Source organism: Callospermophilus lateralis, chromosome 7 (genome assembly GCF_048772815.1).
Source record: "Callospermophilus lateralis isolate mCalLat2 chromosome 7, mCalLat2.hap1, whole genome shotgun sequence".
Taxonomy (NCBI): Eukaryota; Metazoa; Chordata; class Mammalia; order Rodentia; family Sciuridae; genus Callospermophilus; species Callospermophilus lateralis.
Genome location: NC_135311.1, coordinates 42,291,268 through 42,314,150, shown reverse-complemented (window position 1 = coordinate 42,314,150; position 22,883 = coordinate 42,291,268). Strand labels below are relative to the sequence as shown.

At 51.9% G+C, this 22,883-nt stretch overlaps 2 pseudogenes; one reads left to right on the top strand and one right to left on the bottom strand.

The window, feature by feature from the left end:
- Positions 1–2,605: 2,605 nt before the first annotated feature.
- LOC143404226 (kinesin-like protein KIFC2) lies at positions 2,606–7,601 on the top strand (annotated as a pseudogene).
- Positions 7,602–8,446: 845 nt separating this feature from the next.
- On the bottom strand, positions 8,447–9,955 carry LOC143642009 (forkhead box protein H1-like; annotated as a pseudogene).
- Positions 9,956–22,883: the final 12,928 nt, after the last annotated feature.

Sequence of the window (22,883 nt, the reverse complement as noted above, 5' to 3'; positions counted from 1 at the left end):
AGCATTCTTTTTAAAGAAGTTGAAGAAATTTTTATTACATTGTAGCTAGCTTGAGCTAAACTTTATTTTAATTCTTCTCTATCATAACTAGCAGTTTTTCACATGAAAAGATAATTTGTAATGTTCCATACCATGAGGACTGGTATATGTACATCTATCTACATTTTCCAAATTTGCTAATATGAACACAAGTATAAAGGGTTATTTTAAAACTGATTGCAACTGGGTATGGTGCTGCTTCCTTGTAATCCCAACAATTTGGGAGGCTGAAGCAAGAGGATCCCAAGTTTGAGACTACTTCACCAGCTTCATAAGATCCTATTTCAAGAATGGGAGAAAGGGTTGGAACTCAATGGTAGAGTGCCTCTGGGTTCAATCCCTAGTAACCCACCCCTCAATGTGATGACACGAAGGTATATTCTACTCAACTCAGACCTGGTATCGTACACACTGCTGTTACTTCACAAGTCTGTTCTCACATCAAACAGCTATAATGATTCTAGTATTTAGTTGTCAACATTTTTAATTTGAACTCCCATTAAACACAGACCAAATTTTCTGACAGAAATCAACCTTGCCTCCCAAGATTCTACAATAATTGACAAAAGTGTCACTAACCAAGATCATGTCCTTTCTTATATATCAGACACTTCAGAAAAAAATAATTTTCCCAAAAATAAAGTTGTTTGGCACCCCTTTCTTGTTAAAATTAAGTAGATAATGGATAAGTCCTTAATAGTATTCTCAAAGAGGTAGAACAGTCCTTAAGGAAAATTTTTAGTTACCAAAGAGATTGAGGGACACCAATTTAGTGTTTGGGGGCATTTAGTATTTGAGGGCCAGGATCTAGGCTTCACACAATGTTTGGGTGGGATTGTTCTGTTTCATCAAGATTTACCCTGGTCACAAGAATTTTGATCTTAAAATGGTTTAATCAAGCCCACTTTAAATGAGCATTACTTTAAGACACAATATTTAAAAGTTTTTATAGGAAAACTCCTTGCCTCTAATTATGTAAGACAAAGTAATAAGGGATGCTTCAGGAGAATAAGTAAATTGTCTGAAAATTAGTGCTCATTTCTTCACACTACACATTTTAACTCAACATAAATTTAAAATTATAGTGAATATACATAGACTAATATATATGCTAAGAGTATGAAATTGCACATAAATCTTACCCCAATAATCCAAAAATTTTAATCTTGTTAATTTTTACTTGTTATTACTATCAACTGAAGGAATCCATTACTGTTCTTTCAAGTAGCAGTACCTCGAAGCACAAGACACAAAGAATGTGCTCCAACATGGTGGGGAAAAAAAGGGATCCATGCAAGGGTCATAGTATGACCTTGGTAGACTGAGGCAGCCTGTAATTGACCTTGGCATGTTATCCCTAGTTTAATCTAGCCTCTCCTTTTTATTAGCATAAATAAGATTGTCCCAATACTAAGTGTTTTCTCCCTAGTTTCCATCTTCATCTCACTGTTTGTTTTTCTTATTTGAACTAGATCCTAATACTTTTTTTTTTTAACCAACTCAAACTTCTTCATTAGCAGCAGGTGCAAGCACTTGAACACATGCTCTCTTAAGTGGGACAGCAATGCATGTCATATATTGTCTCCCTTTATTTCTCTTCTACATGTTAGTGAAAGTATCACACACACTTTCACTTATGTGTGTAGGCAGGTTCTGTTGTTCAGGAACCTCACTGCTCAGTAGCGAAGTGGGCTTGATAAACATTCAACACCAAGGAGGAGCCTTGGTTCTGGGGTTAACAACCAACTCTTCCAGACTAGAATCTCATGCTTCAAGGGGAATCAAACTTTCCTTTGCCTGAGGCAAGGCTGCGGTTTGGCTCCAGTATTCCAATATTGTTGGGCTAGTGTCCCCACACTTGATGTACAAGGGTCACTCTAAGCCCACCAATGCCCTCTCCTACAGGGCCAATAGATAATTTAGGGGTGGAAGACCTTTTGGGAATCAGACAAAAGGCATGGGAAAAAACCTGTCCCAATGAACTCACATACCATGCTGCATCCAATTTCACAGTTGGTCCCAGACACACCCTGGGCAGCCACACCAGGACCCAAGGGTACAGGCTGCGGGCACTGCGGGGAGAAGGACTGGAGGAAAGGAAGGGGCGCAGGCCTGCATAGGTGTTGGAAGCCTATCCCAGCAGTGTGACTTTGGGCAGGGCTCTGCACCTCTCTGAGCAGTCAGAGCATGGAAACGCACAAGTTAATTGCCTTTCACACAGCAAAGTGGAGCTGCCATGGCCAGCAGCACAACCCGTCCACCCTGGGAAACTGAGGTGTGAACTGGGGTCGCTGCCGAGTGCGAGGTCTGACTGGCCAGGGGGGCGGACCTTGCGAGGTGCGGTAGCGGGAACGCCTGTTTGAGTGAAGCCCGGACCACACGCCTGCCCCTCAGCCGGCCTTCCGCGCGCGCGGGATCTGGATCTTGGGTGCGGCCGCTGCGAGCATGCGCATGGGCATTGCGGCGGGCGAGTACGGAGTCCGGGCGCGGGGACACCTGACAAAGGGCGGCGGGTAGCAGGGTCCTCTGCCGCGCGCCCAAATACACCTTCTACTTGCGTCTCATCTACATTATCTACAGCCTTTTCCGCAGGGATGGAGGTGCTAAGGCGACCGCAGACCCTGGGGACCCCGCCCAGGTGATCAGTGTGGGCCTGCAGCACCGGTCGCCTCCCACCAGGACATGGGATGGTGGCAGGCCTGCCCACCTTACATCCTCAGGACGCTGACCCTGAGGGACTCGGCGGTGCAGAGGACCCTTCTCTGAGTCCGGGCATTGGGAGCTTAGATCTTGGCACCAACCATTCTGGCCCAGTTTGGGGAGAAAAGGAGCCCCACAGGGTGTCTGCCTCCTTCTCAGGGACGCCCCCTGCTCCCTTCCTAGAGAGTCCACTGCAAGACCAGGGGTCGTCGTCGCCCTGACCAGCTTACGCCAGAACTGTGGACCGAGCTGACAGGCCTGGCCGGTAAGTGCAGGCCGGAGTGTCTCTGGGTCCTGGAGGGATCCTCGCTGTCTGAGAGAGGGAGGGATGCCGTGACCCCATTGGGAGGGAAAAGAGGCCCAGTCTCCAACGATGACTTGAAATGCCTCCTCCTTCTACTACCTGGCCTAGGGGGCAGCTCCAAGTCTGAGAATGGACCTGAAGGGGGAGCAGAGGACCGCCCAGCCCAGGTGTCCCTGGAAGGGGCACTTATGCGCCTTGCTGAGTTCCTCTCAGTCCAGTTGGGGGCAGAAGAGAGCTGCAGGAATCCTTCTGAGTTGGGCAAGGTGAGCAGGGCAGAGGAGCTCTCCAGCAATCACTTCTCTTTCTTTAGCCCTGTGACTCCCACAGTCCTGCCCCATTCCATTTCTGCTCTTAATCTGCTTTTCTTGGTCCAGGGGACTGAACCTAGGACTCTCCACGGATTAGCTGCATCCCTGCTTTTTGTTTGTTTGTTTGTTTGTTTGTTTGTTTTAAGACAGGGTCTTACTAAACTTCTGAGGTGAGTTTCAAACTTGCCATTCTGCCTCAGCCTACCCAGTATATTGGATTACAGATGTGGGACACCATTCCAATTTTCTTGCCCTGATTCTTATCTCCTCACAGCCTGGGGAGTTCCCTCCACTGTTGACAGTGACCAGTCAGCTCTTGGCTCTTCTGGCATGGATTCTGAGCCCCAGGGGGAGGCAGGTCCTGCCCCAGGGGACTCATCCAGCCTCCAACGTGCAGCCCCCAACTCCAGATGGTTTGTAAAGGGTATCTTCTTTAGAGGAAGGGAATCCCATTAGAATGGTGGCGTGCAATCTGGGATTCCTAGCCCAGCTTTGCTTCCCAGAATTCAGGCCACCTCAGTACTAACTGAGCTTGCCCCTCTCCAGGAGCCCTTTCTCAAAAAGACAGCCCTTACCAGGACAGACACCATCCAAGGGGAGATGCCAAGTGGTGAGGTCCAGGGGCAACAGTTGCCTCAATTGGAGGAGGAGCGGAGAGCTTGGTAGGGGCTGGAACAGCTCATCCTTGGACAGGTGAGGGGCCCAGAAGCATAAGGGACTGGAGGGGGTGAGACACAGAAAAGGAGTTTCATCCCACTCTTCTGCAGCTGGAAGAACTGAGGCATCAGCTGGAGCAACAGGAGGAGGAGCTGGGCACACTGCGCCTGGGAGTGATGAGGCTGTTGGAGCAGGGGCTGGGAGAGGGCAAGAGGTTGCAGGACTTTCATATGGTTTCTAAGTACAGCTATCTCAGGGGGCAACAGACTCAGAGAAAAGGGTTCAGCATCTCATATTGGAGAATGGGGCCCTGAAACAGAGCTTGAGCCTCACTCGGTACCTCCTGCTGCATTGGGGCCCAGGCCTTCCCACCAGAGCCCCACAGGTATCCTGCTTCTTTGTTGCTCCTCTTTGTATACACCTGGCATCAGCAACAGTGCCCAAGCCCCCTTAGGTCTTTGAGTTTGCTGAAGCAGTGGGCTTTATCAGGGAGTCATCTCTAACAGGCAGGTCCTGGGGTGGTCTATGCAGAGCAAGTCCTTTAGAGAGGCTGATGCATCTGGGAGAACCCCCACTTCATAATTCTCTGAGTGACCAATTCTAGGGAAGTAGAAGGACTAGGGAAAGGAGTTCTGCCTGGAGTTGGGAGGCATGAGTTTGTCTGTGCTTGCCACTCTTGACTTGTTTTTCCATCTGTGAAATGGATCATGGAATACCCCTCCCTGAGTTCACACCTGACTTAATGGCCTACCTGGCTCCCAATTTCTGCAGGAGGAGGCAGAGGCACTGTTGGAGCTCCAGGGCCAGCTTTAGGAGGCTCAGGACACCAAAGAACCCTTACGAGTCCAGGTGGGCTCGGGGCCCAGGGACAAGGAGGGCTGGGACACTGGGAAGGGGGCATCTGGGACAGGGCCTGGTAAGTGCCTGTTTCCTTAGTGATGGGGGGGGGTTCGGTAGGGCAGCTGGGGGTGCAGGAGGTGCAGCTGCAGGGCCTTCAAGGGGCCCTTAAGCAGCTTCAGCAGGATACGGAGCAGAACTGCAGATGGGAACTACAAAAGATGCATGGGCAGGTAAGGTTTGGGAGCATGTGGCTCATGGAAGACCCTGGGTTCTGAGCTTTCCCTCTCAACTGTTTTCCCGCGTCAGGACTTCAGACCCAGATGGCCAGCCTGCACCAGGGCTGTGATGACCTCAGAGGACTGGTCAGCACCTTTACCCAGAGCTGTCAGGGTTTGTTGTGTGAGGCCCAGGGCCAGGACAGGAACCCTCTTCTCTTCACATCATCTGTCTTTCTGGGTAGCCTGTTCACTGTTCTTCCAGTGGAGTTCCTAGTATTTCTAGAGCTTCCTGGCTCTAAGGAATGCTCATACTTGAGGGTCAGTTGTAGGCTCTTAGACTAGAAGAACTCATTTATGACTTATGATCTCATGTCTATCCTGTGCAAACTGATAGCTGCTGAGAAGCCTGGAAGGATAGATATGATTTCCTTGTCAGGCCAACCAAAGGATGTCCCTAGGGAACCAGAGCCACTGAAAGTTGTAAATCACTACAGCTGGGGGCTACAAGGGCTCTTTATTGCTCCCAGCATTTCACCCAGCTTGGAGACTCTGGGACACCTGTCTTTGTCATCCTCAAATCCATGTTCCCTCAGTTATCCTGGGCCTTGGAGGCATTGTCAGCTGGAGGGGCTGGGACTCAGCTCCCTAAGGGGCAACAGAGGGCCCCCAACTGGATGCTGAGGGTGGCTGCTGGAGTTTAAGTGTATGGCATACTTGGGGAGCAGAGCGGCAGGGAGGCCGGCTGGAGAGAGTGGAAGCTTTTTATGCCTCAGTGGTGAAAAGTCAATCTGCTGACCTGATCTCCACTGCAGGGAATATTTGGGTGCTATGTCAGCTGAGACCAGGTACACCCTGCAGCCGGGTGAGTGTGGAGGCTGTACCAGGGGGTACAGTCACCACCTGCTATTGAGGGCGCCAGCATCATTTCCACCTGGACTGGGTCTTCCCTCCAGATGCCAGGCAGGAGGAGGTGACAGCCACCCTTGCAGGTATTCTGACCCTTTCTCAGAGTCTCCTAGAGTCCAGAAAAAGCTCATTTCCCCTTCTAGTCTGTCCACCTATAGAAGGGAGGGTGAATCAGTTTTAGCCTAAAAGGGAAGGGAGCAGCTGGAGGGTTGGGGAGTGGCAGCCCATCTGGATACTAAGAAAAATGAACCTATCTGAGGTTTACAGTTACTGCTCATGTAGAACTGGCCACAGAGTACAGCTGGGTGCCACAGTGTTAGGAACAGTGCCATGACCCACAAGTGATGCCTCCTCTAAGGCTTCCATGAGAGATCACTGCTCCTCCCTGGGGTCCAGGCTCTTTCCAGCTGGGATTGCATTAGCCCTCCTTGCTTTGTGGCCCTAATGCAGGTGGGGGGCCATGGGTGAGCAGGCCAGTGTCCAGCCCCAGCACTCCCCGACTCCCTTGCTGAGATCTACTATTTACCCTGGCCCAAGACTCCTGCTACCCTAGAATCCTGGAACCAAACTCTTCTGGTCTCCCCAGGGACCTTCTGGCCCCAGGACCTCCAGAGCACCTAGCTGTGAGGCAGGGCCCAGCAGGACAGGGGGGAATCCAAGTAGCTGGCCTCATTAACTGGGACGGGCCCCAACCTAGAGACTTTGCATCAGGTAAAGATGCCCTCTAAGGCCCCTCCTCTTGCTCCCATCTGGGATTGGGGACTGTGTACCAGCCGCGCCTCATCCCTCCTAACAGATGTTGAGCCTGGGAAGAAGTAACCGGGCCACTGCCGCCACTTCCATGAACCCACGCAGCTCTGGATCTCATGCTCTCATTACACTGACGCTGTGTGCAGCTTCTCCACCGCTGTGTGCAGCTTCTCCACCGAGCGCCCCAGGCACTGCAGATAGCAAACACTGCAATGCCTGAGCTTTTGCAGGGTTTCCAGTGTGCCTGAAGTCTGGCCTCCCTTCATGTCGGGCTCGCTCACTTTTGCAGGCACGCTGCACCTGGTGGACCTGGTGGGATCTGAGCGTGCTTGGAAGGCGAGGGCTACTGGCACGCAGCAAGGAGATCCCAACAGTGCCCAGACTATCAACCGCTGGCTGCTGGCGCTGGGAGGCGTGATGTCTGCATTGCGTGCCCGCCGGTCCCACATGCCCTTCCGCGATTTGCAGCTCACCCATCTGTTGCAGCCTGCGCTTGGTCGGGGTATCACTGTTGTGCTGCTTCTACAGGTGTGCGCCATGGCAGCAGCGGGTGGGGTGCAGGAGGGTCATTTGTGTGTGAAGCACTGCCGGCTGCCCCACAAGCACTTTTCGTCCTCAGATCTCTACGCGGCCTGAGGATCTCTGGGAGACCATCTGCTCTCTCAAGTTTGCGGAGCGAGTAGGTCATGTGGAGCTGGGACCAGCCTGGCGCCGCAAGGCACCACGCTCCTCCCTCAGTACCGCTCCTCGCTCAGTACCTACACCCCAGTTACTTGGACCCCCTGCACTCCTACAAGGTCTCCTGTCAGGGCTCCAAGCCCCATCCCTGACAGCGGCTCATGCTCTGCCCTAGGGCCCTCAGGGGACCTTCCCCTCTAGTCTTGGGTGGAGGCCCTGCACAAGAGACCTGGGGATATAACTCTGCTGGCAGAGGCAGCAGTACAGTTCCTACATCGGGTCTCCCAAGACAATCTTCTGGACTTCTGGGGGCCTACTTCTCTCCAAACTTCCAGAGTTGTTTCCCAAAACCCCAGCCAGAGAAGATCCTGGAGAATTGATTTTGCCTCACCCCACTGGGTCAGAGGCCCTCAACTCCCTCCTTATCACCATTTGCCATTATCACAACACACAGCAGGGGATCCCAGAGCCACAGTAACCAGACATGACTCTGGCCAAGAAGTTTCCCAAGTCACCACCTCTGCTCCAAAAATAAGACTAGGCATTAAAATGCTGTAAATTCTTTTAATGTTACACCACTACCACCACTTCAAGTCTATGTAGGGTCCAGTCTTTATTCCCTAACCCTTTATCCAAAAGGTGCTACCTCCTCAGACAGTTGAGGGATGGCAGGACTTCAGGCTGGACCAACCATTAGGTGCTCCCTCCCCTAGCCTGGAGCCAGGAGGGAGGTGACAGATGGTGATGGATGAATAGATAGATGGGCTAGGCCTGAAGATAGAATCATGATTTGCTACTCCAGGTTGAGTCCTGCTCCTTTAGCATTGCCCCTGGGTGTAGGGGGAGACAGAGAGGCAAGACTGACCATGCCCAGGTTGGCGCCCAGCTGAGTGGCAGCTTTTTCTGGAGCAGCCCAATAAACATTGTGGACTCTCATTAAGCAAGGCTGGAGCCTGGTGTTAAGACTATTGGGGCTACAGACATCTTCCTACTTTGGTTCCCCATCAAGGAGGTGAGGAGAGAAGCAACCTCTGCTCTAGAAAGCTTCAGAGGCTGTACCAGGAGAGCAGCCAGCCTGGAGCAGGGGCAACCATGTCACGAGGGTGGCTGACCCACACATCATAGATGCTCTTGTTGAGTGACACTCCCTGGAAGAGAGTGTCTAGATCCCAGAGCAGCCTTGGGGACCCTTGGGATTCAGAAGCCACCCCCACCCCCAGTATGCTGGGCTGGTTGAAGGTGGACACCGGGGACAGGAAGTGGATGGTAGTGGGGCTAAAGGCATTACCACATTGGGTGTGTAGATGGGCAAGTAGGAGGTGGGCAACTGTCCCCACAGGGAGGCCCTGCATCCCCCACTGGACAGTTGGAGGCGTTGGAGGTACTTTGCAGGGAGTGCAAGGGCCAGGTGCTGGGCTCTGGGGATAAGCCTGAGGGCCCAATGATTGTCCCCTGGGATGTCTCCCTCTCCATTCCTGTGGGCACTGGGAGATGGCAGAGGGGCCATAGAAGCCTCTCAGAGGAGGGTAAGTGTGGAGTAGGCACCACCTCCTCCCCACTGCAGCTTCTGACTGCCTGAGTTGGGTTGCTCTGTCCAGCCTGGCTGGACTGTTGGGGCCAGGGTGCTCTCTCCCCGGGGTCCCCTAACAGGGACTTGAAGCCTTCGCTGGGTGGTGTATGGAGTGTGGGCGGCTGGTACGTCTGGCCATGCATCACGTAAGGGCTCAGGTCTTTGGGGTATGCTCTGCGGGCCTCTGGGTTCTGCAAGCGGTACCACATGGCTGTGTTCCGCAGGCGTAACGCGTCTGCTGGGATGAGGCTCACATCCACCGCCCAGAAGTTGCCCTTGGCCTGAGGTTTCGCAGGGTCCTTGGGCACCTGGGGGGTGGTAGGTTTGGGTGGGGCCGCCCAATTCAGGATGCTTGGGGCTTACTCGCCCGCCCCGCCCCGCCCCCGGGCTCAGACCTTCAGGGTCCCACCTTTTGGAAGCACGGATTGGAGGAAAGGTTGCGACGGATGGAGTCCTTCCAGCCCTTGTAGTCATCCCTGAAGAAAGGGAACATGGCCTGGACCTGACAGATGATCTGAAACCGGGGGTTGACCGGCGCAGTGAGCCGAGGCAGGGGCAGCACCCCACCCCTCCCTCAGAGCCCTGCTCAGGGGCACCCCCCTCAGAGGAAACTTATGCGCCAAGGGAGATGCGGTGTGGAGGGTCCGAAAGAAAGGTCGCTTTGAGTTCCTGGGCTTCCATGACTGGTCCCACTGGCAGAGCTGGGTGGGCCAGGTTGGGGTGGAAGCCACATCTGAGAGTGAGAGAGTTGGGGAGCCAGTCTGGGAAAAGGCCCACTGCGGGGCATGAGGAAGGCGGGGGAGCCTCTCACCTGGGCCAGCTTTAGCCTGCGGGAGGGTGCAGCCTGGATTACTAAGGCGATCATCGCCAAATAGGTGTAGGGGGGCTTGTCATGCCGCAGGTATTTCTTCTTTCTTCTCTTGGGGGGCTGCAAGGCTGGCTCTGGATCCTGGGGCCCCAGGCGGGAGTTGCTACAAGGCCCCATGAAGGGGAGATTGTAGGCGTGGGTAGGGGCCTGGCCTCCTGGATGGCCATCCCACAGGATGGAGCCCCAGCTGCCGGCAGCAGGGACTGGCTCAGGGGTGCAGGCTCCAGGTGCCGGAACCATCTCCACGCAGCAGTCTCCGTGGGCCTCCGATCCAGATGGGCCAAAGGAGGGCAAGTGGGAGGCCAGCCTCAGCCCTTGATAAGGCTCTAAGCAACTCAGCGATTCCCTGTCTCTCAGGAAAGAAGAATCAGGGCTGGGCTGTGGCTCAGTGCACCCGGAGTCAGTCCCTGGCTGCATCAGATTTGCTCCACGTGGAGAGGGAGGCAGAGACCGGAATGTTGGGGCCGCCAGCCCAGGGCCAACTGGAGCCCCAGGAGCTGGGAGGAGCAACTGTCCCTCTTCCTGGTTGTACTTTGGACCTGGAGCATCCCCTTCCAGCCCAAAGGGCGCATGCATTGGAGTGGCCCCTATTGAGAGGTTGCAAAGCCTTTAAGAGGTGGAGCCTGAGCGGAAATAGGTCACTGGGGGCGTGGCCTAGATTATGGGGACCCCTCCCCCATGCACATAAATGTCCTCCTGGCCTGGGCTTGCGGTGAGGGGCCCTCTTGTCCCTGCATCTGGGGCGTATAACCATGGCTGAACTCTCCAGAACTGTCAATCAAGGTGAACCTTTTTTCTTCATAATGCGATGGTCTCAAGTGTTTGTCACAGTGACGGAGAGCAAACCAAAGGCAGCTCCCTTGTCCAATCCTCCTCCCTGACAATTTTTTGTACCAGGGATAGAAATCCAGGGCCCCTGGAACCCTGAGCCCCACCCCTAGCCCTATTTGGCATTTTATTTAGAGACAGGGTCTCCCTGAGTTGCTTAGGGCCTCGCTCTTGCTGAGGCTGGCTTTGAACTCTGGATCCTCCTGCCTCAGTCTCCCAGGCCACTAAGATAACTGGTGTGTGCCACCATGCTGACTGACCCCTGACTTTTGTCTGAATAAAACAGCATTTCAAAAGGCCACTTGCCCTGCGCAGTGCTAGCCAGTCATTCCCATGGCTCGGGAGGCTGATGCAGGAGGACTGCAAGTCGGAGGCCAGCCTCAGCAATTTTTCAAAGCAACTTAGCGAGTCCCCTGTGTCCAAATAAAATTTAAAAATGGGCTAGGAGTTTATCTCATCTGCGAAGTCTTTGCTTAGGATGTCCAGCTTGCTGGGCTCAATCCTCAGCCCTCAGGGTGAAAAAATAAATAAATAAATGAAAATAAAAAAGCGAACATTTTTTCTGTGCTATAAATGTCACACCCAACAGGCTGCACTTTTCAAAGTGTTGCCTCCTCTGTCAACTCCTAGCTCAGTCCCCAGCCACAGCAACCGTGCTAAGATGGATGGGTGACCGCATGGGACGAGGCCATGCAAGGTGCCAGCCTCGTCTGGGCTCCTGCTCCGGGGTCCTGGATTTACCTTTCAGATCCAAAGGGGCCCCTCGAGGCGCTGAATGGAAACAGTACCTCGCGCCCCGTGCCGCCACGCGCAGCCGGCCAAGTGCTAATGTGCAGCAGATGCCCGGCTCAGCGAAGGCCCTGATTGTGGGACCCAATTCATAAGGACTTACTTTCCCTCGGCAATAACAACGCCATTAAACCCGCCTTTACAAGCAAACGGGATTCTGTTTTCTGTCCTCTCTTTTTTTTTCACAGACTGAGTCCCAAGAGGGAGTCTCGCTGCCCCAGATGCAGGGGAGCCTCCGCCCAAGGGGGTGCTGAGCTCACAGGGGCTGCAGGACAGGAGCACTCTAGGCTGCAGGAACCACTTGGGTCTGATTGGCACTTGCTGGGAGCAGATGTGGTCCTTGGGGTCCTGGATCAAAGAGAGGGAACAGTCCCTCCCTGAGCCTCCCAGAGGGATGGGGAGGGGCCAGCTGGATCCAGCTCAGCTCCTGCAGGAGGGCAGGGGTGACCCCGCTGCGGTCTGTATCCAGCAGAGCAGGACCTCCTGTCGTTGGAAGGCATCAGGCACCCGGCGTGTCACGAGGGGATCTGAGGCTTGGCCAAGCCGCCCACATTGGGCAGCAGCTGAGGGAATTTTGCATCATGGGGTTGAAGGTCTCAAAGCCAATTCGCCAGAGGTACCTGGGGCATTAAACATTTAGTCCACCTCATTCTAGTTCCAGAACATTCTCAGAACCCAAAAAGGAGACTCCATCCCCAAATCACTCCTCGTTCCCTTCCCCCAGTCCCTGGCCACCTCAAACCTGCTTTCCGACCCGAATCTGCCCCATCTGGATAGTTTGACCAAAATGAAGTTGGGTGTCCTTTGGTGTCTGTTTCTCCGCGGAACATCCGGTTTCCAAGAATCTCCTACCCTGTACCAACCAGCAGAGACCCATTCCTTTTCATAGCTGCATAATATTCCACTGTGTGCATGGACCACAATAGATTTATTCATGGATGCCCACTTTGACCATTGTGTGTTCTTGTGGTACAAACCTGGGTGTTCCAGTCTATGCTTTCTTTGTGTGTGTGAGACAGTATTGTGGCCTTGGTCAGTCCCCAAATGAATGATCCACATAATTGCATGCCCATTTTTAACCATAAAAAAAAAAAAATCACTATAAATATGTTTGGACGGGTCATCTGTGACCTCGAGCTTCCCTTCCTCTTGGGCACATACCCAGCAGTCGGACGGCCATCACATGCAGTAAGTGTATATTGAACTTCATGTCCAGTTTCCCATGTTCTCCAGTTTCATGCGCCATGTTGGATCTCCACCCAGAATCATCCCAGTTGGTCTGTTTCCTGGTCCACACTCGGTGTTGTGTGTGTTTCCATTTTAGCCATCCATGTGTGTGTGTGTGTGTGTGTGTGTGTGTGTGTGTGTGGGCGTGTTGAATTCCCATTTCCCTACAGAATAGGGACACCAAGTGTCCACCATCCACAGTCATCTTCAAAGAAGAAGCTCCTCAAATCCATTGTTCAAATCTAAGGGTCACGAATGGATGTTCCATTCTTTGTTGTGAAACGTGGATAGTTTGAAGCTACAGATTTGCATGACCATCTGTGGCAAAGATGGTGGTTTATTCTAGTTTGGTGATGATGATGGTGATGATGATGTTGATAATTGCTTTAGAGTCTTCCAAAGAAAAGCCCACTCCATTGAATTTCCACAAATACCTCCCAAGTGGTGTGGTTTGGGTCAGTCCTGTTGCACAGGTTACAGGAGAACAAGGGGACTTGGTGGCTCCCCTGATTCCGGCCATGCCTCTCAGTTGACCAGACATTTGGGGAGAAGTGTTGGGTTCTGGAGGGAAAATTAAAAAAAAAAAAACTTGGGAGGAACTTGGCCTTCATGGCAGGTAGAGGGGTGGAGAGAGAGAGAGAGAGAGAGAGAGAGAGAGAGAGAGAGAGAGAGATGTGTCCTGAGATGCTTACCCCCAGGGGACCCGCGGTGGCCTGCAGGCAGGGACAGGCTGCTGAGATCTGCAGAATGCCCACCCGCTGGGACCGAGTCATTGAGTCATGGGAATTCAAGCAGCCCAGGGACATGGTGGGGAGGATGAATCTTCCCATTGACATTCGCAGGGGCAGAGTCAGCCGAGGAGTGGCACAGGGCATAATCTACACTTCTCATAACGTTGCAGACAATTAAAATAAAGATTCCATAAAACCAGGGACAAAGGACTCCAGGGACCAAAGGGCTCCGGAGCCCATGGGGGGTCAGCCTGGGTAGTTCAGGGTGGATATGGCACAGGTGCATCTGGATCAGGGGGAGGCGGTCCATCCTTCACCCTCCCTGTTGGTGGGTGATTGACAGGCCGATTACAATAGAGTCTTGCAAAGATGCCACCAGATTAAAAAAAAAAAAAATCTACATAGGAGAAGAATAACAGGATCTAAATGTATAAACTATGCAGGATATTCTGGGGGTACGGTCCTGAATGTGTCCCGGGTCCCCTGAAAAACCACTGAAAATCCCCAGCATAAATGCAGAGTTAGAGAGACAAATTGACCCTTAAAACAGATACATGAAACCATACTGGAATTTGAAACAGGTTGGGAATTGTGAACAGCCTGGAGAGGCCACATTTTTCTTCCTTCAGGGGAAGTGGGAGAGACTTTGAACTGCCTGTTGTTATGTAAATTAGAACTGAGACCTCCCCAAGCAAGCCTGATTTAGTGTAAGAATCTTACTTCCAGGCCCTAAAAACTGGCACCCCAGCCTGGCAGAAAACAAATTTTCCCTTGCAGACAAAGTGGTAGGAACCCAAAGTGGCTGGAACCACACCTCCCCCTTCCCCCCAAAAATACAAAATGGCTCAGAGAAGGGATAGTACAAGCACCTGCTTTATCTAGGCTACTGGTTTGATAAAGTTGATACTTTGTTGGGGGTTTTTCAATCTCACCTTGACCCCTGACCTGCCCCTCTCAAGAGTTTGTGAAAGATGGATGCTGCTATTTCTCCCTGAGATTTGTGAATGTACAAGTTTCTACTTTCTTTGGGTTTAATCCCCTTCTTGAAATGAATCCTGGCTTCCTTCATTTCCCTAGCCTTTTTTTTTTTTTTTTTTTTAGCTGTGGGTGCCTGACATTTCTATCTTATCAGAGTTTTACTTACTTCCTTAATTTTTTCCCCTTTAATATCATTCATTTCAAAATGTAGTACTGCGTTAAAATGATAATGATGATGATGATGATGATACTAACAATAGGCTGGGGATTATAGCTCAGTTGGTAGAGTGCTTGCTTACCATGCACAAGGCCCTGGGTTCAATCCCCACATGCTCTCTCTCACACACATAATAATAATAATAATAATAATAATAATAATAATATCTACTTTTCATTGGGATTTTTGTTGCTTTGCCTCCTGTTCTTTTTATTTTCCTTTATCATTTAAACACTCATCTATTTTTATGGTCCTAGGGGTGGATGGAACTCATGGGAATAAGGGAACTGGATGAACCACCTACATCCATAGGCAATGTTGGTGTCCCCCCTCCTACCCACCCCCCTAACCCCCACTGTTGTTGTTATTTTGGAAGAGGGGTCTCTTGCTGAGTTACCCAGGCTTGCCTTGAACTTGAGATCCTGCACATTTAATTTAGATTCTGAAGATACTCTAATGTCCAGTTTATAGGTGTATGCCACTCTGCTCGGCTCACAGGATCCTTTAAAATGTGCTTCTTTGCCTTCTAACATTTGACGGTATTGATTGTTATGTGATTCATTTTTTTTTTTTTTTGCTTTCTTTCTTTCTGTTTTTTATTTTTTTTGGGGGGGGTTGGGGGTTGGGGTGGGGGTGCTGAGGATTGAAACCAGCCCTTTTTATTTGATTTTCATTCTATCAACACTATTACCAGTACTCTGCCTAATACTTTACGGCTACTGATACTCTTAATTTTTACACCATGTCTTGATCAGTTACCAAGAATCTCACTAAATTGCTGAAGTGGGCTTCGAAAACTTGGAACGCTTCTGCTCCACTCAACCTCCCAAGAAAGGCAGTGGCCAACATGCCTAACCACCAGCTTACTTTTGTGGTGTTCAGAGAAGAGTTGTGGTGTGATTTCATCTTTTAGACTTTGTCGAGATTTGGTTTATGTTCCATTCTATGGTCAAGTTTGGTAAACATTCCGTATTCACTTAAAAAGATTGTCTACTGTGTAGTGGTGGCCTTGCAGTGTTCTGAACATGCCCATTAGATGTGGGTTGTTCGTTATGTAGTTCTGCTGTACTTTGTTACTGATTATTTATTTATGGCCTATGTCATCAGCTGCTAAGGAATGAGTGTTCTTGTCTCTTTGCCATCATTGATTTATCCATCTTTTCTTTTAATTCTCTCTGGTTTTCATGTAGATATTTATTTATTTTTTTCTAAACTTTTATATTTTTTTAGCTGTAGATGGACACAATGTCTTTATTTTTATTTATTTATTTTTATGTGGTGCTGAGGATTGAACCCAGGGCCTCACGAATACAAGGTAAGCACTCTACCACTGAGCTACAATCCCAACACTCATGTAGGTATTTTGAGGTTATTGAATGACTTGCACACTACCTTAAGATTGTTTAATGCTTCCTCAAAGATCTGACTGTTTATCAATGTGCTATGTTCCTCCTACGCCTGGCAGTGATTGTCTTGTGTGTACCTTGAAGTCATACTGAAAATAAATAAGTGACTGGGTTCAGTGGCCTATGCCTGTCATCCCAGAGGCTGCTGCTTCTTCTTCTTCTTCTTCTTCTTCTTCTTCTTCTTCTTCTTCTTCTTCTTCTTCTTCTCTCTCTCTCTCTCTCTCCTGAGGCAGGAGGATAGAGAGTTTAAAGCCACCCTCAACCAAAGTGAGACACTAAGTAACTAAGTGAGACCCTGTCTCTAAGTAACATACTAGATAGGTAGGGCTAGGGGATGTGCCTCAGTAGTCAGTGAGTGCCCCTGAGTTCAATACCTGGTTACAGGCCTCCTCCAATAAATAAACAAACAGATAAATAAATAAATATCTTTATTTTGTTTATGTAGGTGATGATGATGATGATGATGACTTTAATGTGGTGCTGGGATTGAACCCTGTGCCTCATGCGTACTTGGTAAGTGCTGTACCACTGAGCCACAACACCAGACTGACAACACCATGAAGTGCCCTTGCTCAGACTGTGGTCTCCTGTGTGACTAGGGAGGGCAGGGATTGGGTCCACTTAGGGCTGCTGCTTCTTAGATAAAACAGTGCCAGTGCGTAATATGTGCACACAGATAAAAATGAAGGTAGAGATGGCAAGCTTTCTCCACCTTTATTTATCCCAGAGCATGTGGTGTTTAAGTCTAGGGCAACAGACCATGCTTTTTAGCCAAGGAAGCCTCTCTTAGAGTCCTGTTAAAGCTTCTTATTACCAAGTGCCTAAATGTAAAATTTGGCTGTTTGACCCAGTGCAAAATGACTTGTGGTTCAAGATAATGTTCATATTTTAGGAATAACAACAACAATAGCAGCAACAAAAACATCCCCCTCCCCTCCCACCCAAAAAAGGAAATAGATAGATCAATAAAAATAAAAATACAAAAAAAGATAAAATGGCCAGACAAAATAGAATTCCACAAGGAAGAATCCTTTTTTTTATTATGATTAGTATTCTTTTTTTTTTTTTTTTCTGTTTCATAGTAAGTTGTCGGTGGACAGCACACATTCTAACGATTTGTTCCTTTTTGTATGCCACTCTAAGGCTCAAACTCTGTGCTAGGCCAGCCCTCTGCCACTGACCCACAGAACAGACAGCCCTTAGACAAGAAAGGATTCTCAGAGGCTGCGTCAGGCCCTCTCTCTTGGAAAACCCCAGATCCCAGCCGAAGGTGACTCGGGGCAGCGCGGGACAGCCCTTCCTGGTCATAGCACTGCCTGCCTCTTGCCCACAGCACAAACTGCACTCAGCCACCATGACCACAGGGACCCCAGGACAGAGACTCCTGGCAGCTGGCAAGCAGAGCCATCTACACCTACAGGCCACCTGTGTGGGGACCTTCAGCGAGCACTATACTGAGCCCTCTGGAGTCGGGGACTCAAAGTTCTACATCACTCTTAGCATGTGTGTTGTGGGAGGTCACAGTTGAACCCCCTGTAGAGGGAAAGTGTGCAGGAGCCTCACGGGGTTATGCAGGGAGTTCCCATTCCACCAGCACCTCCAGCCTAGGTATGTCCCTGAAGACCCAGAAACAGATGCTTGAATGAAGACGTGTGTGCACATTCACAGCACCACTATGCACAAGGGTCAGAAGGGAGAAGTGACCCAGTAGTCCACTGAGGAGGAATGGGGAACAGGATGAGTCCATCCACATGATGGAATATTACTCAGCCCTGAAAAGGACTGCAGCTCTGACATGTGCTTCAAGTGGGATGGACCTTGAGACATGGTGCTCGGTGAGAGAAGCTGATACAGAGGGTCACATTGTGTGGACTCCGTGGGCAGGACCTATCCATAGCAGGCCATCCAGATACAGGCAGTGGGCAGGTGATGGGGCTGGGCAGGGAACTGGGTCACTGTTGGACTGCAGGTGCCTTTCATGGGTAAATGGGCTGTTTGGAAGTAGAGGCGCTTGGCGCCCAGTGCTGTGAAGGCACCTGATGTCCTGATCGATCCTTAGCAGATGGATTTGAGCACATCCAGCACAGCTACAGCCCATGCTCAGGTTCCAGCTCTCAATGACCCAGCACCAAGTGGAGGCAGAGAGGCCAACCTCAGAGACACCAGTGTCGGCCACATGTTCTGGAGGCTTCAGGTGACCGGTGGGGACTTTGGAGTACACACGGGGGCATTACAAGCTGAAGCTGAGTGACCCTGGACAAAGTGTGGGGCGGTCCCTGGTTGGGACCGCATCCCAGGGCCGCAGCTGCAGAGATGACTTTGAGGTGGCCACATTTATTGTCAGCTGTGAACAGCGATCAGGCAGAAAGCGCCCTGCCAGAGCCGAGCCTGGCTTGATCCCAGGGACGGAGGCCTGGCTTTAGCTCCGCTGGATGGTGGGGTCCCCCAGCCAGCGAAGGGGTGGGACGGGAGGCCCCTCACCCCAAGGCCCATGACCTGTGGGAGGAGAAGGTAGAGGTGTGTCCCTGGGTGTGGCTGAGTCTCCCGGCAGCGCCAGCCACAGCAGTGCCAGCCACGCCAGCTTCTTAAACCTCCTGTAAACGTCTCTGTGCACAGCAGGGCATGTGGGGCCTCGGGAGGGCTGTTTTCCAGGTGGACAGATGTCCCCATGGATGCTGCCAAGCCCGCTCCAGTCCCGGAGGTCAAGATGTGTTACACCTGGCACAGCAGACATGGCCGGGAGCCAAGATGACCCTGGCAGGGAGATCCCACTGACTTTGGAGATGTGTCCAGCCTGCGGCTCCAGCAGCAGCTGCTCTGAACTCAGGCTGTCGCCTGCAGAGGTCACGCACAGGTTGGAGTAGTCAGCCCCGCCCCCCCGAAGCAGCAGGACGTCACCCTAGACACTGGCATCTCCAGGGTGCACAGGCGCGTCCCTGAAGCCCAGCCACTCGCCTGCTGCAAGATCCCAGGTGGCCGGACTGTCCCCACTCCCCAGGGGGGCCCTGGGCCTGCTGGTTCTCCCTGGCACCTGCAGCACTTGATCCCCAAATCTGCCCTACCTCATGCACTTCAGGGGTCAGCAGGGCCACCTGGAGCCCAGGAGCTGGAGAGGCAGGAGGAGTCTCCCTGGAGCTAGTGGAGGCAGCTGGACACCATGGTAAGAGGTTGGTCCTGTCCACATTTGCACCCCAGAACCTGTGAGTGGGTGAGTGGGACCTGGTGTGGGAACAGGGTCTCTGCAGAGGTCATTAGTGAAGGGTCCTGAGATGGGCTCCTCCTGGGTCAGGGGGTCCTCATGCAATGGCAGTGTCCTCCCAAGAGACAGAGGAGGGGACATAGACATAGAGGAGGAGCCCTGTAGAGACAGACAGAGACTGGAGTGAGGGGACACCACCCCAGGGCCACTTGGAGCCCAGGAGCTAGGAGAGGCAGGTGGAGCCACTTTGGAGCCAATGCAGGGAGCTCAGCCTGGGAACCTGGTCCAGCCTGCGCCTTCCAGGGTGGGAGAGGACAAGGTCCTGTAGTTTTCAACTGCTAGTTTTTGGTCATTTGCTACATCAGCCCCAGTGTTTCCTGCACTGGCAAAGTGCTGAGGGTCCATTCTGGCACTCCCGCCATCTGCACAGGTCCCCCTGCAGCTGGACAAGCATGTGGTGCTGCCCTCCCACTCCTGGACCGTACCACATAGCACCCCATGGCCCCTCCTTGACTGACTGCCCTGTGCGCATAGCTGTCTTGGGATCCATGTGAATCACCCTGCCTCCATCAATGCAGGCTATGCAGAGTGTCCCATGGTGTTCACGTACAACCCATCTGGCATGCCTTGCTCTGGCTCCAGTTGGCACATCAGCCATGGGTTTCCTGCAGCAAGAAAGACAGAGGTGCATGGCCCCTTGCTGCCCAGACAGGAGATCACATAGTGTGGCCTCAACAACTGGAGGGATTTACTGACCAGGTGGGGCATCTGGGACCACAGGAGGGGACTCAGAAGGGTGCAGGAAACTGGCCACAAAGGCCCTCCTTGGTGAGGGTGTGGGGGGCTGGCCACAGAGACCCCACTCAGGGAGGGCCTGCAGGGATTGCCAAACAAAGTTAGCTGGAGGATGACCTGGCCATTCAAACCCTCTTTCTGGTTTTTTATCACTTGTTTGCTTCAAACCCAAATGCCCAAACCCCCGCTCAAAACTGAGTGCTTTGCCCCCCTGCTCAAGGCTGAACACTCAACCTGACACTCAAGGCCAAACACTTAACCCTCTTGTGCTAACAAGGCAGCTTGCAGACCCAGAGACCCCATTAGATTTGGGCACTAAAAACTCCCTCCTGATGGGCCTCTCTCTCTTTCTCTCTCTCTTGCATGCTCTTTCTCTTTTTCTTTTTCTCCTCTGTTCCACTGCTGCAATAAAGCTCTCTTGGTCCCTCTGAGTGTTGTGGTCATGTCCCGTCCGGCAGGACACATCAACGTGGGCAGTGAACCTAGATGGGGAGGAATGAAGGGACAAGAGACACAGAGAGATGACAGCAAGACAGTAGTTCTGATCAAGCTGCAAACTTTTATTGTTCACACAGGGGTATTTATGGGCTGGGGATGGGGAAGCTGTCTTATCGGCATTTGCTAGAAGTCTTCATAGGGTGAGATAACGCAGGATGCTTCAGGAAGACAAATGGCCATAGGATGTCTCATGGAGATAGATGGCTGCAGGGGTGTCTCAGGCAAGATGTCTCTCAGGGTCTGCTTCTTGTAACTGTCAGGCTATTCTTTGAAGGAGAACTCCCTTTTGGTCCCTGGCACTGTCAGGCTATTCTTTGAAGGAGAACTCCCTTTTGGTCCCTGGCATGGTCACTTCCCTTTCAACTGGGACCTTGCTTCCTTAGAGAGCCTCCAAGGTCGTGGCCAGTGCCCGGCCAGGCATCACTGAGACTTCTCCATAGGGCTATTCAGCCCTTCTGGGTTCTCCCCTCCACAGGCGCTGTCATGGGCAGCGTGAAACTGTGCTCCTATCCTACTGCAGAAGAGTGCCCGCTTGCAACTGGGAATCCACGGGGGCTCACCCAGGCAGTCTCACTGAGAGCACAGGCTTGGGCAGGCAATTCAGAGGGGGGGAGCAGGGGAGGCCCTGGAAGCTGTGGGCAGGCACATGGGGTGCTGGGCAGGGCTCTACTCACAGGCATCCTGTAAAGAACAGACTGCTGAACCCCGAGCTTCACCTGCTGACCCGACCCAGCCTCGCACACCTGGCCTTGTCACCCAAATGTTCACAGGCATCAGCGCCCCCTCCCCGCGTCTTCTGCCCTCTGAGATGGTCTGGGCGCCACTCCTCCAGCGTCCTGTAGGCTCCTCCAGCGGCCTCTGCCCACGTGTCACTCCAACGACTGCAGTGGTGCCAGAGGCCCTGCGTCTCTTCTGTCACCACTGCTTTCTGCCAGCAGGATTGCCAGGGAACTCGGCAAGGAGAGGATTTTCGCGGAAGGTGCTGCTCTCTTACAGGCTTATGCCAAGGGTTCCTCCCACTGTAGAGGAGGGCGGTTCGGGTGTGGGGACCATCCCCGGCACATTCGCCCCAACTCAGTGTAACTTTGGTGCCCAGAGTTGACCCGGGGGTGCTACCTGTGGAGCCACACTGCGGTCCTTTTTGTGTTTATTCTGAGTCAGGGTCTGGCTGAGCTGCTGAGGCTGGCCTCGACCTTGCAGTCCTCTTGCCTCAGCCTCCAGATTCCCCAGGATGACAGGCCTGTGCCACCGCGCCCCGACAGCCATCCTTTTACCAGTCAGGTCTACTTTTGTTAACTGGCAACTGTACCAAGTCCCAGCACTTACAGTATATTTTATTATTATTATTTTGCAGGAAAAAAATGGCTCATCCATTGGCCACCGAGTTTAGTAATGAAAGCTGGGGGTTTGCACTCCACTGCCTTTAAGCTGCTGGACCCTAGAGTCATGGCCCATGGTCTCTCTGGAGCCTGAGCAGCTACAGAAACCTGCAATTTATATGAGCTTGTGACTGTGGCCTCAGAGCCACTTATTAATAGAAAGGGCCAAAGAAAAGCCTCTGTGCCGCAGCCTGGCTGGGCACAAATCACCAAGCCACCACAAAGCACTTGTATGTTCAAACAGGAAACTTTAACTTTTTTTTTTTAAAGAGAGAGTGAGAGAGGAGAGAGAGAGAGAGAGAGAGAGAGAGAGAATTTTTCAATATTTATTTTTTAGTTATCGGCAGACACAACATCTTTGTATGTGGTGCTGAGAATCGAACTCGGGCCGCACGCATGCCAGGTGAGCGTGCCACCACTTGAGCCACATCCCCAGGCCCAGGAAACTTTAACATAATTGCCAGAACTCCACCAGCACTCTATGCACACTCCCCAGGAACTCTCTCTGCTCTCCCCCGGGTTCCGTGCCTACCCCACTCAGACCTCACACCCCTGAACTCCAGGAGAAGTCCAAAGTAGCAGGCTGGCGCTGGAGACAGCAGGAACCCTCTCCCACCCCCCCCCAGCCCAGCCACCCTATTGCCAAACAGCAGGGGTCCATATACATCTGAATACACAGCTTAACATAACCATCATCATCTCAATGGCTCCCTGGCATCACCTCTCAACCACTCCTTTCTGGCAGAATGCCATGAGTCATCCTGACTCTGCTGTGGCCCTCAACACCTCTGGTTTCTTGTCCCTGTCTCTTTGTTTGGGGTGGGGTATGCCAGGGATTGAACTCGGAAGCCCTCGACCCCCTCCCCAGCCCTATTTTGCATTTTATTTAGAGACAGGGTCTCTCTGAGTTGCTCAGGGCCTCACTTTGACTGAGGCTGGTTTTGAACTGTCATCCTCCTGCCTCAGCCTCCTGAGTCCCTGGGATCACAGGTGTGGGC